This window comes from Rhododendron vialii, chromosome 4a, assembly GCF_030253575.1.
Source record: "Rhododendron vialii isolate Sample 1 chromosome 4a, ASM3025357v1".
Taxonomy (NCBI): Eukaryota; Viridiplantae; Streptophyta; class Magnoliopsida; order Ericales; family Ericaceae; genus Rhododendron; species Rhododendron vialii.
Window position 1 is genome coordinate 42661359 of NC_080560.1, and position 6249 is coordinate 42667607.

Consider the following 6249-nt stretch of genomic DNA (forward strand, 5'->3'; position numbering starts at 1 on the left):
TACGTACATAAAACCACAAAAGCAACAGCAACGCTATCTTAAAAACAGTATACAGACCCAGAAATTTCCAGAAAGGTGACATGAAATGTTGCACCAGCAACTTTAATTTACACTCTCCACTGAATTGAATACAATGCTAAAACACTGCATTCTGGACACTTTTAGATGAAGATTTTCAGAATCTACGACATTATGTACTCGTTAACAACAAAACTCAAGAGTAATTTTGGAACAGTTTTGCACTTCATTAAAAACTAATTCCAGTGCTCAGCCAGTCTTGGGGGGTGATTTGGTAGGAACATGCAATGATCAGATAAGAAGAACAATTTATTTTAACCCCTAAACCCCATGTACCCAATACTGGGCATGCAGGTGGGGCGTGTATTTTCTGCCAGAAACGAGAAGATTCTTAGGTGATCCAGTGACTGGAATGAACCGAACACCAGTTCAGGCATAATTGGGTACAAAGGTTTTGAGCTATAACTTCAATAAAAAGGGACAAGATTACACATGGGGACAAATTTGACCTATGCCCTATTTATGTCACAACATACGGGCACCACAAAAAATGCAAAAACAACAGTATCATACCTTACAAATACATTACGTGCCCAAAACTTTCCAGAAAAACGTGGCAACAATGTTGGCTGGCAGCTTTGCAGTCCACCAGGATGAAGGCAATGCTGACTTTCCGGTAAATGTTCCAGATATGATATCCTTTGATCTGTCTTTAATTTCGATATTCTCTGTGTCTTTTATTGACGTGAATTTAAACAAAAAGGTGCTTTAATCGCTAGAGTAGAACGCCAACTCTATCGCGAGTGCAATATACAGGGTGCCAACGACCGTGTATATGGAAATGCACTAGCGATTCTCCAACGGGTGACTTTGATAGTCTCTGAAGTGTCTGATTTTTTCTCTATCTTTTTTCTCTATCTCAAGCCACTATAGGATCAGTTCTCTATCTCAAGCCACTATAGGATCAGTCCTACTGGTATAGATGGATTAGTATTTCACCTTTGCAACTTTTTCATATTCACAGGATTCAACCTATTCCAATGCATCACTAGATTGGGGTGCACCTTTAAGACCCTTTGCTAAAATAGTGATCATGCAAAGTCTAAAGTGATCATGCAAAGTCTTTTAGAGATTAGGGGCACTTGGTCTTATGCCCCTATACACCTTCTATAGTTTTTTATGGCCAATACGACAATTTCAGACCAAGTGCGGGTGATAGTATTACATCACCATTTGTTAACACATTGGAACGGTGATCAAGCATCTAGATCTACCGTTCAAAATTTCTTGGACGTAGAAACTTGGTTATCACCCGATATACCACATGACCTTGATTTACTTTAGAGAACATGCTTATTTGGTGCTCAATAAAGAATATGTGGTCCGGTCGTCGAGGAAAAATGAATGCTCTTGTGTTTCTTATTTTATGGATTGTCGTTCTTTGTAGACCTTGAGAATGAATTTAACTAGCATTGTATTACAGATAACGAATTAATATCTCAAGATCTACAAAGAACGACATCCATAAAAAAAGAAACACAAGAACGTTCATTTTGCCTCGACGACCGGACCACCTATTATTGATTGAGCACCAAACGACCATGTTCTCTAAAGTAAATCAAGGTCGTGTGGCAAACAAGTTTCACCGTCCAAGAAATTTTGAACGGTAGATCTAGATGCTTAATCACGTTCCGAACTTCCAATGTGTTAACAAATGGTGATGTAATATCATCACCCACATCTGGCTTGGAATTGTCATATTGGCCATAAAAAACTGTAGAAAGTGTATACGGGCATAAGACCAAGTGCCCCTAATCTCTAAAAGACTTAGCATGATCACGAATTTAGCAAAGGGTCCTAAAGGTGCACCCTAGTACAGTGATGCATTGGAATAGTTTGAATCATGTGAATATGAAAAATTGCAAAGGTGAAATACTAGTCTACATATACCGGTAGGACTAATCCTATTGTGGCTTGAGATAGGGAACAGATTAGACGCTTCAAAGATTTTCAAAGTCGCCCTTTGGAGAATCGCTAATACATTTCCATATATAAGGTCGCTAGCACCCTGTATCTTACACTCGCAGTAGAGTTGGCGTTCTCCTCTAACGAGTAAATCATCTTTTTGTGCTTTAAATTCAAATCAATAAAAGATGAAGAATATCGAAGAACTGTCCACCGCCACAACATACTTATCTGCGATGGCAGCTTGCTGTATTTTCCACAGTTAAATGTGACACCATGAAGCCATCGCCATCCAACCCTACAATTAATATAAAAGTAAACTAAGGGGATTTGTGCATATCGGAGAAAATAAAATATTTTGTTAGAGAATGAGTAAGATAATTGGGTATCAATTTTTCTTAGATTGAACCACGGGAGGCCCAAGTTATGGATGACTGTGAAGGTATCTTATTATCAGAAAGCTTTAGTCTAGGCAAAGTGAAAAACTTAAGCAGACTTCAAATCACCATGTCGTCTTATTTTCTCATTTGCCTCTTAAGGGTCGAGATGATCCAGTTCATATCTTCAATTTTATCTTGTAACAAATGTTGTTGCAACCAGACAGGATAACCATCTTCATGACCCACAGAGGGAGGGAAGCAATGGCAGCTCTAAGAATTTTTATCAGGGTGTTCAATAATTATCTTAGTTCTACTAGCTCTATTAACCAATCATATATACACAAAATTTTAGGTTTAGTGCGAGGGTGCAATATAGCACCCCAAATCCCGCCCTTGCTATAGGGCCCCAAATCGATAGGTAAAATATTGATGAAATATTTAATGGACTTGAAATCTTCTCTCATTTAGTAGTTTGTAGCAATTCTTACTCAAGTTTCTCTCATTTATTAGCTTGTAGCAATTCTTACTCAAGTTAATAAATATATATATATATATATATTTTCATAAGAAAAGCATTCCAAATTTTTCTCACGAAATTTTTAGAAACGCGTCAATGGAAAACTTTTGGCTTATTTGTACGATGGTCTCCAAAGTATTTTCAAATTGTAAATTTGGTCCCCAATATACAAATTGCGTCTATTGCATCCCCAATATTTAAAGTGTTCGTTTAAATGGTCCCGGAGCTAACTCCATCCACATTTTCCTTCAATTACAAGGGCATATTCGGAACTCTATCATGATATTATAAACTCACCTTCCTTCCGCTCATGGGCCAGTCACCACCATTGCCGTTTGCCACCACTTCTTTGTTGGAAATTTACAGAATTTCAGACAAATGAAATTGGGGCTTTCAGAGGGTCTCCCGAGGCAACCGTGCATATCCTGGGTTCGTTGTATCTGAACGCACCACAATCAATAGACGTATTAATGTGTGAATTTTGTAACTCCCGTAACTTCTCCCCATGATGGTGTATTCACTCCTATAACCTCCCTCTTTGATGGCAGAAATCAATTCCAGAATTCAATGTGCAGAATTTATTGTGGAAGTTATCAGCAAGGGTCTTTTGCTATATATAGGTGCATCCCATTTTTGTTCAAGCACCAGAAAATTCACAGTAATCCTAACAAGTTCTGATATTCGTTCTTTGAGAGAGAGAGAGATATGCGGTAGTCAATTTGCCAAAGCGGTCGACGGTGGTGTTCTGACGGCTTGCAGTTTAGCCAAGCCAATACTGAGAGGAAGTCGCCGACGCAACCTACAACACCCACGGTAGGCGGCAAATCTTTCTTAAGGAGACTGTGGTATCACACAGGACTCGATTTGGTTTCAGAGATTTCTGTTTGTATTCTGTTATCTCCTGTTCAAGTTTATGTAATCTGTAATTTATTTCAATCATGTATTGTATTGTATTGTTATGATTGAAATTGTTCTCCGAAAATATACATTATTTCCGAAATTTTCCCAACATTCTTTTCCGGCAACAACCAACCGCCACAAATTCTACACCCTCCGCCTTCAACCTCCATCAACCACCACCACCCCTATTCAACCTCCATCCCCTTCGCCAATCACCACCACCCAAACCCAGAACAACAGAATCCCCAACGGCCCAACCATAAACTAACCTCGTAAGACATAAATCGATCAACCCTAGAATACCAGCATTTGACGCCGGATGGCATAGTCACAATCCCCCCGCAGCCCACCCTCCGGATTGCCCTTGACGCCACAACCGTTGCTCGTGTGAGATGGTTTGGGCGATGCAAACACTCCCGAGCAAAGTGCAAACACCTAATCAATTATTTTTTCATTTTCGATTTCGAAGGATGGCTTACTGTTCGAGAGTTCTTCCCATCGGATTCGGAGTTACAAAACATCGAACCCCATAAATACAGGGGTTTTTCTTGAGCATTCAAAGTCTTGAATGTTTACGGTACGCAATCCACCACCAGCAAGATCGAAAGCTCTCATTTTTTTCTAAAAGTAATATCGTTTAGATCACAGAAGACTAGTTGGGTTTGAGGAAGTGGTGTGAAAAGGTTTTTTATTTTTATTTTTATTTTTATCGAGGGCTTTAATGAGATAGGAGGAGGAGTAGGAGGCGGCAACCCCCCTCCCCCGATTAGAACCCTAAAATTGAAGATTAAGTTTTCGGGAGGGGTTGTCAGAGGGGGTTTCAAGGTAGACGAGGGTGACGTCGGAGCAGATGGGCGTGGGAGAGAGAGAGAGAGAGGAGCATGCAGATGGAGACAGGGGAGATGGTGGTGGTGATTTCTTGGCCGATTGAGTCAAGGATACTGGCGGTGGTGGTGGTGGCGGCTCGGTCCATGATTTGGTTGGGGGTTTTGTGGAGATGGGATTGGGATGGTTTGGTTTGGTTTGGAAGGGTGGTTAGAGATCAGAAGTGGAAACGGGGGAGAGCATTGATAGAGGATTTGGTTTTTACTGGAACTTTTTTCCCATTTGGGGGGGGGGGGAGGGGGGGTTTTGAGATGGGGGGGTCTGAGATTGTTTTGGTGGTGAGATCAGAAGTGGAAACGGGGGAGAGCATTGATAGAGGATTTGGTTTTTACTGGAACTTTTTTCCCATTTGGGGGGGGGGGGGGGGAGGGAGGGTTTTGAGATGGGGGGTTCTGAGATTGTTTTGGTGGTGGGGTGATGGTTGTTTAAAGAGGAAGTTAGACAAATACCAGTCCTTTTAACGGTTAATTTGGATGAAGTTAGTTGCAGAGCTTATTTAAACGCGCATTGTCAACATTGGGATGCAATATATACAATTCATATATTGAAGATCAAATTAACATTTTGAAAATACTTCGAAAAACATCCGTACAAATAAGCCCAAAAGTTTTCAATGCGTTACATAGTTGAAAACGGATCATCAACCCAAATTATCCCTGCACACATCCTACAAATTACAATAGAGAATAACTTCTACACGGAAGGTCCATGTAGAAACAAATGTCCACCAAGCCAATCAAAACAAGCCAACTCAGCAAGAAGTGGGGCAACTAGCAAGGTGTGGAATCCTCTGTCCTAACTCTTTGAACCCATCATATGTGCCAAATTCTCCTGTCTCGACATGTGTCTTAATTTAATCCCAGCCCTTGAATCAAATTTCCTCTCTCACTTATCACTCCTCCGGCGAAATCACTCCCTTAGCACCTTCTCCTCTTTGCCGCTGGCGAACTAAGCCATCCCAGCACCACTATAGTTACCCGAACTGTAGATTGTGGGTTCTGTGAAGAAAAAGTCCACCGATCATTTAACCCACTTCGCACTCTCGACCTTCCCTCATCACCATTTTTCGTAGCTCTTTGGATTTGAATCCTAGCTAAATACAACAATCTAACCATCTATAAGAATCACATAAAATTATTCTCTAAGGATTGAACTCTAATTCATCTTCAAGTATTCTCAATATAAGCAACTGATTGGAGTTTGAACTTAATTTTTTCCGTTTCGATTTAGTTTCAGAGTCCCAAGTGGGTTTTCCGATCTGTTTTTTCTTTTTTCAATTTCAGTTTGATTTTGGAATTCCAAGGAGTACAAACCCTAGCATCCTAATTTTGGAACTCCACAATTTGTAGTGTGCATTTTCTGGTGCTCTGGTAATTTTTTGGTTCAAAGTGAGGGTTTGTAGACAGAGAAGAAAAGAAGGTTCAAGTCAGGCGAGTGAGAAGCTGTGGTAGAGGAGTGAGAAGGAAAGAAAGAGGGTTAGTTCTGGCAAGTATGGTGGCACCGTTATGGTTCAATTCGCCGGCGGCGAAGAGGATAAGGCCCTGAGGGAGTGATGTCGCCGAAGAAGTGTTAAATGAGGGAGAG

At 40.6% G+C, this 6249-nt stretch overlaps 1 long non-coding RNA gene across 1 annotated transcript; it reads right to left on the reverse strand.

Moving 5' to 3' along the window:
• Positions 1–1721: 1721 nt before the first annotated feature.
• LOC131324600 (uncharacterized) lies at positions 1722–4103 on the reverse strand. The gene is made up of 3 exons (XR_009199390.1): positions 3891–4103; positions 3178–3224; positions 1722–2281 (listed from the first exon to the last, which is right to left on the reverse strand). It is a non-coding gene; the product is annotated as an uncharacterized LOC131324600 (long non-coding RNA).
• Between the last annotated feature and the right edge of the window lie 2146 nt (positions 4104–6249).